Source organism: Callorhinus ursinus, unplaced genomic scaffold (assembly GCF_003265705.2).
Source record: "Callorhinus ursinus isolate GAN/ISIS: 27379988/994484 unplaced genomic scaffold, GSC_fseal_2.0 scaffold1, whole genome shotgun sequence".
Classification (NCBI taxonomy): Eukaryota; Metazoa; Chordata; class Mammalia; order Carnivora; family Otariidae; genus Callorhinus; species Callorhinus ursinus.
Genome location: NW_027397063.1, coordinates 124794359 through 124808573, shown reverse-complemented (window position 1 = coordinate 124808573; position 14215 = coordinate 124794359). Strand labels below are relative to the sequence as shown.

Here is a 14215-nt window from a genome sequence, read left to right as displayed (position 1 = left end):
ATTAGGGGTTTGGGTTCATATCCTGGAGTGTAGGCTTTTCTTCCGAATGTCCCCACATAATTGGGCTGAGGCAGCTGACACTGTCTTGTCTCTGCCCTGGGAAGTATAACTGACCTTGGTCACAGTTTTGTCCATTGGTACATCTAGCTTTGGGGATCAAGGATTTCGAAGATAAATGGGAGTAGGTAGAACCTAATAGGGCTAACTTTGGTTAGCATTTTTGTTCTGATGAGTTTTTTCAATTAGCAATAATCGCGCCTCGGATAAACCTCATTGGCTACGATACTGCCACTGCGCAAAGCTGATGAGTTTTTTTGTATAATCAAGAGCAGATATAAATAATTCTGTGGACCAGTTTATTCTTTTATAGGTAATCACATAGGTAAGAAAAGTAATTATTTTGGTTATGAATTCTTCTTTTCAAACGTTATGGAAACTTTGTATAAACTAAACACACAGCTAAAGAGATCATAGTTCTAGGCAGCCATTTACCCTGAACAGAACAGGTTTTGTCACAATTTGCCAAGACTTTTGGCTTAGGCACTCTGGGAGTAGTTAGGTGAGGCTTAGTTTTAAAACTGAGAAAATGTTAATGCATTCATTTGTGATGGCCATTAGTAAGAGTACACTGGACGTCAGTGCAAGAGAGCTGAATTCAAGTTCTGACTCTAGAATTCTCCACATGCTTTTGAAAAAGGCCTTCAACTTCTCTGTATCTGTTTCCTCAATTCAGAAGTTGTTCTGAGAGTTGAATGTATTCTCACTAAGGCCCTCTGTGTAGTGACTGACTTATCGTATGTTTTGGTAAAGGGAAGAAAAGAAGGAAGGAAGGAGGGAGGGAGGAAGGGAGGGAAGAAAGGAAGGAAGGAAGGAGGGAAGGGAGGGAGGGAGGGAGGAAGATATAACCATGATATGATTAAAGAGTCTACAATTATTGAGATGAGTGGCAAACACATTGTATCTGGATTAAGGGTTTGTTATACCCCTCTAGAGTTTGATGATGATTTTTCAGAATCATTTGTCTTTAGTCTACATTGTATAAAAGCCTCACCTAGATTGTGCCCCCAAGTGCAGGGCTTTACAGAAAGTTTTTTGTTTTTATCTCCAAGAAGATAATCATAAAATAGTATTGTCCCAATGAACCTCTGTCGTGCCATAATTTTTGCTTTGTTCATAAATAGTTGTAGCAAGATTAAATTGGAGCATCAGCAGCTATCTGACTTGGGAGATCTGATTAAAACTAGGAGGTCAACAGAAAATGAAGGAGATAAATATTATTTTTAGGCCCTAATCTGGGAGCTGCTTGTCACCCGCTCATTTGAACAATTCACACTGCTCGGTGAATCTGTTTCTCATAAACACATATGTGGATGTGGTAGTCGGTTCCCAAGCCAACCCATAAAAGCCTTTTTAATGGCTGATACACCTAAAGCAGTCTTTGTGTCTGCAGGGCAATGTAGTCAAGGTTTCCCTGTGGGGTGGCAGGAATATGTCTGTCTTTCCAGCTCCGTGAGATAGGGAATTCCTTTCTCCCTTCCAATCCCTTCAGCTGTCATCCAGCAGGGAGGAGGACATGCTACCTGGGGGATTTGAGCCTGGACTGTTTGCCTTGGACTGAGTTCAACAGGAGTGAAGATCAGAGGAGGCATTTCTGGGACGAAGAAAAAGGAACTGTTAAGTTAAATGACTCTAAAGGACCATGTATAATAATATCGAGACTATTAACTTTTTATTCACCCATCAAATCGTTTTTTTGTAAAAAAGATTTTATTTTTAAGTAATCTCTACACCCAACGTGGGGCTCAAACTTAACCCTGAGAATCAAGAGTCCGTGCCAGCCAGGTGCCCCCATCCATCAAATCTTTCATGTTTTTGGAAAAAAAGGATGTTTTGAAGAAAAAAGTTGCACACAATGTCTAGCATAAATTTTATTTATAATCATGTAATTAAGCAGTGGTAAATTAATCCTATGATTTAAGAGCTACAAGAATTCAGCCATTTCAGTGCATAATTATGAATGCACAATTGTGTTTTTCTGAAGGGTCTCCAAAGAAGCTTTCTGTAATGATTCCTATTGCACAAGGAGCAATGAGTGACCTTTCCTGGGTTCACAGGGAAGAAGTTTCTCCAGGACAACTTCTGTTACTCCCATCCAACTGAGCAGAGGACAATTCTCTCACCTCCATGTTACTCCTTTCTTCCACAAGGTTTGGCTTCTAAACCTGGAATCAGAGAAGTAGATTCATTATTAGCCCTGCATTCACGTCTTCTTAAATATTCTACTTTGAAACGAGAACAGTTTTCACTTTAGTTCTCGGAGACTGTGGTCTCGGCCTGGGGGGCTCACGTGGCAAGGCTGCCATCTAGTGCGCAGTAGGCTTCATTACATCCTGAAACCAGAAAAGAATCAGAATTGCAGGAGGCGCACATGTCAGTATGCTGTCAACGTTAGCTATATTGGGGGATCTGCTGGTGATTTTAAGATAAAAACAGGTTAGAGATCACTAACATAATTACTATTCTTAATCACATTTCTATGACTAAAAATATCTCCAAGCTGCAGCCCTTACGTCTGGGGGTACTTTGCAGTACCTTACATGGACACATCATTGGGTTCTGATTTGTGGGAGAAATCACGACTGCTAAAATTAGATCGTATGTACAGAGATTAGATTCAGCAGAAAATTTCTTGCTTTGCTGCTGATTTTCAAACAAATTTAAATAGTTTATATAAATAATGTTTGTGTCCTTAAGTCCCTTATAGCTTGACAAGGTATCACTGAATTCATGCCAAAGACTTTCATAGAGAGAATTTTAGCTAAGAGGCAGCATAAGATGCTGATAATGAGCATGGGTTTTTAAAGTCAGACTGCCTGGGTTTGACTCCTGGCTCCTCTACTTGGTAGCTGGACAGACTGTGGGAATGTTACCTAATGTCTACATGCCTCAGTTTTCCCGCCTGTCGATGGGACTAACAATCGCAGTTACAGAGAATACTGTGAGAATTAAGAGAGTTATGACATACAAAGAAATCTAGATGATTTTTAAAAAAAATACATTGTATCCTTTATTGAATAACAAGAGATAGCCAGTATTTGAGTATGAGAGTCTGCACCATCTTATTTAGAATCATACATTTGACAGGTAGTAAGAAAGCAAGCCTAAAACCCACTTTCATGTTTATTTTTCATCTCTAGACATAGGCCAAAGAAGACAGCCTTGTTTCTTTGTGCTGAAAATTGTATTTCAAGGTTCAGTGCAGTGAAGTAGCCAAAAAAGGTAAGGGGGAAAAATCTGAAGACATGCATATTATCATAGTTTTTCAAACAGTAGGAAGAAAGCCAGTTGGTTTGTAATGAAAAGGTTGCTCTTAAGAGTTTTGCTCTCTCTACCATTTTATGAATCATATTCAATGAATCCAAATGAGATAAAATGTCATATCTCACCTGCCTGAGTGATTGAAAAAAAAGAAGAAACAGTAGACCATTTCATGACACATAATGAAATCATAGAATTTAAGGATAAGGGAAGCAACAAAGTTAGTGGTGAAAGCTAAATCCAAAGGCCCTTCCCTCTACCCAAGATGGACTTCAGGCAAAATAAAAGGTCACTTAAATGACATCTTTCCTGGTAACTAGCTTTTTTTAGTAAGCCCTAATCAAACCAAAATTTTAAAATATGTGTAGTTGGAAGAAACCACACCAGCCTTGCAAACAATGTTTACTCATAATCTCCTGAACTTTGCTCCTCTTAGTGGGTTTAGGAGCTGATATTTCCTGGGGATGAGGAGAGAGGCCTGATGCAGGTAAATTACTCCTGCGTCTCAGCGGATTGAGCCCGATCCAAAAGCAAGAAGCTCACAAATGCTCCAGAGAAACAATTCCCAAACATGCAGGTGTTTTTTAATGTGGGCAAGAGGAAGGTCTCATGAGCATGGAGAGCAGAAACATTCAAGATCAGAGTTGACAGTCAAGGTGACCACCTTTCCACTCTTGCTTTTGTGAGAGCTAATCTCTCAAACAGCCACCCACATATCTATCCAGACAACCCTCAGCTGTAGCAGACACCTTTCGAGTCCTGCCGAATATTCCCTTGGCCCATGTCCAATTTCAGCAGCAGCTGTGGTGGACAGTTTCTGTGCATGCTGACAGTGTCCCACCTGGATCCTCCATGCTTCTTACTCAAGGCTTTCTCTAAACCCAAAGGAGCTTGCTCTGGAAGTGTGGGGAGATGCATTTCTTCAGAGGAGACTATTTTACAATAAGAGATTGGAGTCATGAGAAAAATGCCCCCCCCCAGGCCCCCATTCTTTTTTGAGGTCATTCTGAAGTGCATTCTGCAAGGTTTCTCAAAGGGTCTTATGCAGGATTGTGTCCTAGTTACCCAGGGCAATAATCAGCTCTAACGGACACTGTTTAGGGGCACCTGGGTGGCTCAGTCGGTTAAGTGTCCATCTGTCTTCGGCTCTGGTCAGGATCCCAGAGTCCTGGGATTGCGTCCTGAGTTGGGCTTTCCACTCAGCTCAGAGACTTCTTGTCCCTCTCCCTCTGCTCCTACCCCCGCTCATGCTCTCTCTCTCAAATAAAAAAATAAAATAAAAACCATTTAAAGTTCTTTCCTTGTCTCATTCTCCTTACTTTCTTACTTACTGGAGTAAAGTCCACCTTCCCCATTCCCCCAAAACTCTGTACTTGAGTCCTTGTCTCAGGTTCTGCTTATAAAGGAACCCAAACTAAGACTCCATTTATGGTTCTGATAGTGTCTGACTCCTTCCTTTCAGCTAACTCCTCACTGACCAGGAGAAGCATTCAAGAATCACTGTTAACTTACCTTGGTTTCCCTGCAGTGGATCTTCAGACACCTAGAACTTCTTAGGGGAAAACAAAAGCTTCTATCTGGCAGCTTTGAAAAAAAAGGATGTTTTGAAGAAAAAAGGAATATTCCTTTGCAAAGCTGCAAACACCTCTTTCAGGCTAGGGGAAGTTTATTAGGGACCCAGCTGTCATCCCTGCAGAGCACTTTCCAGGGATCAAGGAAGGGTCCAGGGCTGCCTGACTTTAACAGAGTCTTGCAGTGCATCTCCATGTGCCTGCATCCTCGAGTGGTTTCTCTGAACTACTTCACTATATTTGGAGAGTGGGGGGAAAATACCGTGTGACAGGATGCCCCTTCCCATGTCTAGTTCAGGATTATTGTAATTAAATCGAACATGGATTTGAGCAACCAGGGACATATGATTTGCTCTTTAAGATACTCTGAAGCCTGGTTAGAGAGATTAGAATTTTGGTGATCATGAACAGTGTTCCTTGTGCATTCAGACAGGCAAACTAATGTAAGGGACAAAACATGTGCTTAGAGCCAGATAGGTCTGAATATGAAGACTGGCTTAACCATCAATGAGTTATATGTAGTTGATACTGTGATGATCCACCAGAACTCTCTTCAGAAATGAGGGACATTTCCTCTCAGTGACTGGGAGTCTGCCAGCTGAGAGTTTTCAGCTGTCAGCCATCTCCAGAAATTACCCCTGGTAATCCTTTGGTAATTCTTTGCCTAAGGTCGCCCTCCTTCCTGGGGCAGCTGACCCGTGTCATCCAAAGGCAGACTGACAGAAACATGTAAAGGCCTGGCCATCTCAGCCCAAGTCAGAACAACTATGAAGGGCTCAACTGCAGAGCTCCCCTTGGGATTGGCCAAGGCCATAGTTGAATCTTTGTCACAGCTTACCTCCTCCCTTAGCCCAACCCTCCATCCTTCTTTTCTTTTGTAGGTGTTTGTCCTGAAAGTATGCTCTAATAAGTTGTCTGCATGCTGACTCCATCTCAAAGTGTGCATCCCAGGACACCTGCTTTGTGACACTACATGACAGGGCTTGGTTGAGACAGGTAAGGTTTTTGGAAAACTAATAATGCAGCCCTTGATTGAGACAGATAAGGTCCTTGGAAAACTTAATAATGCAGTCATACTTTAAAAAAATGTTCTTTTAATGTTTAATCAGCATTTGTTCCTCAGGGATGAGACCAGTTCCAATAAGGAGTGTTTTATATTCTTGTTTTTGCTTTTTCCTCCTTCAGTCCTAGAGAACTAATTACATTTCCCAAGTGATGGTAAGGAATCTAGTGTGAATCCTTGTATTAATGGTCAAGAAATTTTCCAAGTACTTAGATAATGTTTTAGTACTGGATACAGATTGATTCCATATGAAATTGTCCATGTATCCTGCCCCTCAATCTATTCTGAGCTTATATGTATGGTTCTGAGAAAGTCACTTAAATTTTATGAGCCTTGGTCACAGCCACAGAATGTAGATAATTGTGTGTTCCTCACAGAATTATGGAAAGGATTCAACTGATTAATATAATGGTACAAAATAGCTACTCAGCGCAAGTTAGCTTCTTCTAACTTCAGGAAACTGGGCCATTCATACTTTTTCAGTAAGGTGAGGTGTTACAAATTATAACACAAAAACTGGTTACTGTAGGCAAAATCTGGTTACCTTGTGGACTTCAAATAGACAAGGCCATCTATCTTTTGGGAAATGGATTCTCCTACAAGGAATGAGTCACAAAAGTCTCCAGAGTGTTTACTGATTTCATCATATCAATGGCCTGAGTCCGTGCTGAGCTCTTTTCTTCCTCAGCCAGGACTTCCTTTCTTTGGGTTATATGTTTTAACAAGAGAGGCCATTTACCTCATAACTGTTTGAGCAGGTCTTCATAGTGACTTCTGCTCTTGATGTTAAAGCAGCTTTCGAGAAGGCAATATTTCCCCATATAAACAAAGGAGAGTGAAGGAATAAGAAGAGTGATGGTAGGAGATAAGAGGACACAGAAATAGAAAAAGTAGTTTTCTTGAATTATTAATTCCATGGAACTACTGCTTGCCATTTTTATTAATCCTAGCATTGTCTAATCTCCAGGCTCCATAACAACTGCTTATTTCCCTGAATCTTTCTAATCTAAAAAGAAATTGCTTAGCATAATTCACACAAATCCAACTATGTGTGCAGTGAAGAATTGCAAACCAAAAGAAGAGTCAGGACTTCTCTGTTCCAGTAGCTTAGCTAACATAGATCTCTGGGTGCCAGAGGTCCAGACATCCAATCAAAATTTCCAGGGCCATTTTAATGGGGTATGGAACATAGGAGAAAATTTATCATTTATATTTTTGATATAATAAAAATGTGCTCTGAATTTTTAAAACGTTCTCATAAATTCAGGAATCTATTCAAATAATCGTTAATACTGAGAAGGAAAAATGAGGTTATCACTCAACCTGTAGAGAACGACAGAATAGAGCAAAGTCAAAGGGGAAGCTTAGATGGATATCCAGTTGGATGGCTGATTCTCCTCAAATGGCAATTGAATTGCATTTCTTCATCTTTTCCCCTCATTTCCTCCCTGTTTCTTTTCCAAATCTGAAATCTTAGTAGTTTTCTTTTTATTCATCATCAAACTATCACACTGTTAGGTCTTTTAAAAAAATTAATTGAAACTGAGTTCAAAGGGATTCATTCTTATTAATAGTACCAGTGCCAGACAATAATTCGAAATACAAAGGACTTTCATTTAATGCCGCTCCAGCTTGGCATCTTTTGTGTTTCCTCCTTTCCTTTCTGAGAGTCATCACCCTCATGACCTACTCAAATGAGGTTTCCCATTGTAGTGACTAAGATGGGATGGGATGGAGAGTTCGGGTTTACCAAACCTGACCTGCCTTGTTTTCTGTTCCTCACAGACCTGACTTTTAGTGAATTCTCAGGCTGGAAAACAATCTAAATAATCTACAATAAAGTATCACTATTCCAGTTATGTTAATGGATATTCCTTCTTCCCTTTCAACCTTATTTAAATTTTCTTTAACCTATACTTCCTGCCATTTGCCTGTGTCTTTGTTCTGATCCTTTGCCAGATTTGGTAATTCTATCTCTTTATCCCGCTCGAATAGTTTCCAGTTGACTGCCACTGCCCTACTGTTGTCCCCAAGTGACCATTTCCCAGCTATTGGAATAACTTCCTAAAGCATCTGTTTCCAATCCCCATCCCATGCCTTGATTCCAGTGAGCTATAGAAACTTTATCCAGCGCAGATTTATTCCTTTCCCATTCCTTTATGATGTTATTGTCATATATCTACATCTTTATATAAGCCCAACAATAGTTTTATAATAATTCTGCAATCCCCTTTTAAATCAGTAGAGAAAAGATAAAATGTATGTATTTATACTTGTATGTTTACTTATACATAAGTATATATATATATATTTTATTTTTGTATTTTCTTACATCATTGTATTTACTGGTGCTCTTTGTGCGGATTCAGGTTACTATATGCTATCATGTCTTTTCAGTCTGAAGGACTTCCTTTAGTATTTCTTGTCATGAAAATCTGTTAGCAATGAATTCTTTCAGTCTTTGTATCTGGAGATACCTTAATTTTGCCTTAATTTTTGAATTCTAGTTTTGCTTGTTATAGTTATTGGTTGACAGCTTTATTTTTTCAAGCACTTTGGATATGTCATCCCACTGCCTTCTGGCCTCATTCCCCGCCCCCCCCCCACCAGCATCTGGTAATTTTAATGTGATTTCCTTGTTTGTGATGAGTTGAGGGGTGTGTGTGTGTGTATGTGTATGTCTTAGCCACTTTTAAGATTTCCCCTTTGACTTTGTCTATGACATGTGTAGGTGTGGATTTCATTGTATTTGTCCCACTTGAAGTTCATTAAGCTTTCTGGATGTGTAGATTAATGTTTTTTTCTTTTTGGTAATAATGTTTGGAAAATGTTTAGCCATTATTTCTTCATTTATTTTTCTGCCCCTTTTCCTCTCTCTCTCAGACTGTTTACCTGTATATTAATATATTTTATGTTGTCCCATGTGTCTGAGGCTCCATTCATTATGTTCTCCATTCTTTTTTTTTTTCTGTTCCTCAGGTTGGATCATTTTTATTCACCCACTTCCGGTTTGCTGATTCTTTCTTCTGCCAGCTCAAATCTTCTGTTGAGCTATTTTAGTGATTTTTCATTTCACTTATTATATTTTTAGTATCTGACATTCCATTTGGTTAGTTTTTTTAATTCCCCTCTTTTTATTGATGTTCTATACTTGGTGATCCACTGTTATCATACTGTCTTCTAATTATCAGAACATGGTTTCCTTTTGCTTTTGAACATATGTAATACCTACTTTTCTTTGTCTGCTAAGTCCAACATCTGGGCCCCTTCAGAGAGTTTCTATTGAAACAGAGATAGTATCTCTCTGTATATTGGCTACATATTCTTATTTTTTTTGCATGCCTTGTATTTTTTTGTTGTTGAAAACTGAGTATTTTAGGTAATATACTCTATGCTCTAGATTCTGATTTCTACCTCTCACAGGGGTTGTGAACGTTGTTAGGTTGCTTTTTTTTGGTTGTTGTTCACTTGTTTATTTGTTTAGTGATTTTTTCCTGAGCTATTTATATAGGGTCTGTCTTCCCTACTGTGTGATGATGGCTGCCTCTGCTAAGTTTTTAAAAAAAATTTTGTTATTTTTATTGTTAAGCCTGGCTTCCTGTGGGTCATCCCTGGGTCAGCATAGCTTAGTCCTCAAAGATTGGTTAAAGAAGTGGTGGGAAATTTTAATCTTAACATGGTTTATCTAATCCATTTTCTGATTTTAGAGAAAAACACAAATTTCTAAATGCTTAGAGATATTCATGTATTGCATACATATTTGTAAGGGCCCTACTCTGTGTCCAATACTCTCTAAACTGTGGGAATGTAATGGTGAATAGGAAAGTCAACATTTCAACTTCCATGGAGTCTACAATCTCATAGGCATGGCAAAAGAAGCAGAAAAAAATCATAACAGTTCATATTCAGGGAGTGGGGAAAATATGAAGAAATAATAAGGTAAGTTTATTTTTTCTATTTTTTAAAAAACTTTATTTTTTCTATTTTTGGCTGTGTTGGCCATTTCAAATTTATTTTTCCCTAAATACAGCTGAAGACATCTAGTGAGACACCTAAGGCAATGATCAGAATTGCAAAAGGGAATTGTGGCACTTCCTAATTTCTTGTTCTGTGATAGTAGAAAAAGAAAGCAAAGAAGGGAAAAGAGTCATCTGCTTCATTTAGGTCCACAACAACATCTTCAATACATAACCCAATTCAGTTCTTACGTACCCATGCAAGGATTCTAATCAAATGATTGATTTCATTTCCTTGTAATGAGACAAAGTTATTTTCTTGTAATAATTAGAAACGAAATAGTTCTTCTTTGATTATTGGTATTCAGTTTGGCCTAGAAAATAATTAGAAACTTACAAATCTCTAGTCCATGAGAATGGGAAACTACTGGCAAATGCATAGTAGTAGCTCTGACCTATGCATGGTGGAGTTTTCAAAATTATAATGAATGGGCTTGATTGAGGCATCAAATGTGGTTTTTTATAATGCAATTTATTTCTGTATGGTTGCTTTTAGGGACACACATCACAAATCACTCTACAAATCATTGCAGTCTATCCAGCAAATACAATTCACAGCTATAAATATGGCATTGCATATATCAAGAAACTGCAGTGTCAAGAAGCCAAAAAATGACTTTGAACAGGAATGTCACAGAGTATGGCATATTTGAGACACATTGAGTTGATTTGATTGTTTTATTTTAGAGGCTATGAGATATTACAGATCAGAGAGAAAGACTTAGATTTTGAAGTGATGAATTATATAGTTATTCACAAAAAATACAGATAGTTATATTGTTTCCCATTTTACAAGCAAAGCAAGAAAAAGATACTCAAGAGAAATGAACTGAAAGGGAGGTTGCTCTTGCTTTCAAAGATTTATTTCTCCATTTACTTGTGATTTGTCCATTTCCCCCCTAAAATATGCAAGAAGAGTTTAGCTTCAGGAGAGGCAGTCTTGCTCAAGGAATAATTCTCTGGCTTCATTGTGGAGGAGCCCTTCAGCTGGTAGAAAATCACATTTTTGCTCCTAAGTAAAACGATTTGGTGACAAAGCATAATAAATGGTAATTTTCAAAAGGAGTATGATTTTCAAAACAAACCTCACAATACTACATTCAAGAGGTTTCTTTGTGCTGTAATTAATGGAAGCAACTTCACCAGCTGAGCCTATGAGTCCCCAAGGACAACGTTGTTTTATCTCAGGACTCAGAGAAAAGTTCTGGTAGGTGGTCTGCTGGTATCAGTCCAGTGCAGGAATGGGAGGAGCCTTAGCTTGAAATTAGATCCAGCTCCTCCCAAAGCAGAAGGGATATTGGCCGTTTAAAAATGGAGGAATATTTGTGTGTGTGTGTGTTGCTGGGGAAGAAGGTGCTAAGAGAATGTCTGGCTGACCTTGCAATTGCATGTGCTGTCTTCAGTAGTTTCCAGTCATGCTTGTAGTAAAAACAACCTGGGAATGTATATTACTTTCCTATTGCTGTGTCACAAAATATCACAAATTTAGCAACTTAAAACAACATGCATTCATTATCTCACAGTTTCTGTGGAGTCCAAGCACAGCTAAAATGGTCTTTTTGCTCAGGGTGTCATGAGGTTGCAATCAAGATGTGGAAGGGGGTACATGCCTTTCTAGAGCTTTGGTCTCTCTTCAAAGGTCATGTGATTGTCAGCAGAATTTAGTTCCTTATGTTTGAAGGTCTAAGGTCCCTATTTCCTAGAGGCCGCTCAGCATTCTCTGCCACATATCCTCTCTCCAAAGTGATAGTTTGCTTCTTCAAGGCCAACAGGGAGCATGTCTGCTGATGCTTTTCTCTTAATTCTAGACCTACTCTTTTGAAGGGTCTAGATTAGGTCAGGCTCACTGAGGATAATCTCATTTTTGATATTCTCAAAATCAGTGGACTTGATATCTGATTTACACCTAAAAATCTCAGACTTTTTGGCATATAGTACAAACTGATCATGCAATGACATCCATCATATTCACTGGCCCTACCCATGCTCAAGGGGAAGGGATTATACAGGGCATATACACTAAGGACCAGAAGTCTTGGGGCTATCTTATAATTCTGCCTCCCATAGGACCCAAGATAAGGAAGCAGGTTAAGTCACCAAAACTGAGGAGGCATGAAGGAGGTAAACACTAAAGTATAGCAAGAAGAGACTCTCTCTTAGATACCAGGATTTGATTTGCTGAGCAGCCTGAAACAGTAACTCAGAAAAGTCAAGACTATGAACAGAGAAGCTTCACCTTGGAAATTTAGAATAGAACAAAGGCATTAAGGTTATTTGGAAAAGCTGTAATTCATAGAGGAAGGGTCTGTTGTTCTATCCAGTCTTGAAATGGTGGTGATATGAGATCAACACCAGAATATCATGGACATATAAGACTAAATCAAGGTAGGGAAGGGATCCAGTTTTAAGTCTTGTTAGGTTTTTGGGGTTTTTTTAAAAGATTTTATTTATTTATCTGAGAAAGAAAGAGTGAGAGAGGACACAGGAGTAGGGTGAGGGGCAGAGGGAGAAGCAGACTCCCCAATGAGCAGGGAGCCTGATGAGGGCTCTATACGGGGACTCCTGGGATCATGACCTGAGCTGAAGGCAGATGCTTAACCGACTGAGCCACCCAGCTGCCCAAGTCTTGTTAGGGTTTAAGGGTAAATAGTCAATACCAAATCGTACGCTATCTCATAAAAGCTAAACCAGAGAATAGGGCTAGAGCTTGGGGTCTAAGTGGGATCTTATAACCTCTGATTATTTATTCCTTACTGTCAACTTCAAATCTAAAAATTGAGACAGATGTGATTAGACAAATCTGGAGAGAGAGAGAGAGAGAGAGAGAGAAAGAGAGAGAGTGGGTAAGTACTAAACCCAAGAAGGACTCTGAGTTTTCTCAACCTGTCACATGGAATATAAAAGGAAGTTTAAGAGACAACTGACTTGTCCCATGGATCAGTTTTACTCTGAGGATGACGTTGAAGGTCAAGATAAAGGGTGGAAGCTGGGCTTATACAATTAAAATGAGAGCAGGCTTGTCCAATACTATATATGACTTGATCCAGTGAATATCCTGGGTTATGATCAATCATAGCCTCTCCTGATGTTAGCAGAAGTTAGGAAATTTGTAGAAGAATTTTGCTCCTTTTGGGTTAGTAGGGAGGGTCTGAAGATGCTACAATTAGCCTATTTTTTCTGGAATTTGGCATAAGGAGAACCATAGATATGCCTTTCGGTGGCAAAGATTGGATCAGGTCACTTTGAAGAGCAGTGGCATTGGGAAATAAGCTGTTTACGCTGAGATATATATATATATTTGCTTTTGACCTGGTGGGCACAAGGTAAAGGAAAAATAGACTCTATGCAAGCTCCACTAATAATGGGAAAGTTGCTTTCATTGTACTGTCTGCTCTGGTAATAGTTACTGCTCATCCTACGGTGGAACTCAAGGGTCTGAGCTCAATTCTCTAATATTCAGTTTTGATTCCCTAAGATTTTTTTAAAATTTTTTATTGTTACGTTAATCACCATACATTGCATCATTAGTTCTTGATGTAGTGTTCCATGATTCATTGTTTGTGCATAACACCCAGTGCTCCACGCAGAATGTGCCCTCTTTAATACCCATCACCAGGCTAACCCATCCCCCCACCCTCCTCCCCTCCAGAACCCTCAGTTTGTTTTTCACAGTCCATTGTCTCTCATGGTTCGTCTCCCCCTCCGACTTACTCCCCTTCATTCTTCCCCTCCTGCTATCTTCTTCTTTTTTTTTTCTTAACATATGTTGCATTATTTGTTTCAGAAATACAGATCTGTGATTCAACAGTCTTGCACAATTCACAGCGCTCACCATAGCACATACCCTCCCCAGTGTCTATCACCCAGCCACCCCATCCCTCCCACCCCCCACCACTCCAGCAACCCTCAGTTTGTTTCCTGAGATTAAGAATTCCTCATATCAGTGAGGTCATATGATACATGTCTTTCTCTGATTGACTTATTTCACTCAGCATAACACCCTCCAGTTCCATCCACGTCGTTGCAAATGGCAAGATCTCATTCCTTTTGATGGCTGCATAATATTCCATTGTGTATATATACCACCTCTTCTTTATCCATTCATCTGTCGATGGACATCTTGGCTCTTTCCACAGTTTGGCTATTGTGGACATTGCTGCTATAAACATCGGGGTGCACGTACCCCTTCGGATCCCTACATTTGTATCTTCGTGGTAAATACCCAGTAGTGCAACTGCTGGATCGTA

General features: G+C 39.3%; 1 pseudogene; it reads right to left on the bottom strand.

Moving 5' to 3' along the window:
* Nucleotides 1-221: 221 nt before the first annotated feature.
* On the bottom strand, nt 222-303 carry LOC112834180 (U4 spliceosomal RNA; annotated as a pseudogene).
* Between the last annotated feature and the right edge of the window lie 13912 nt (nt 304-14215).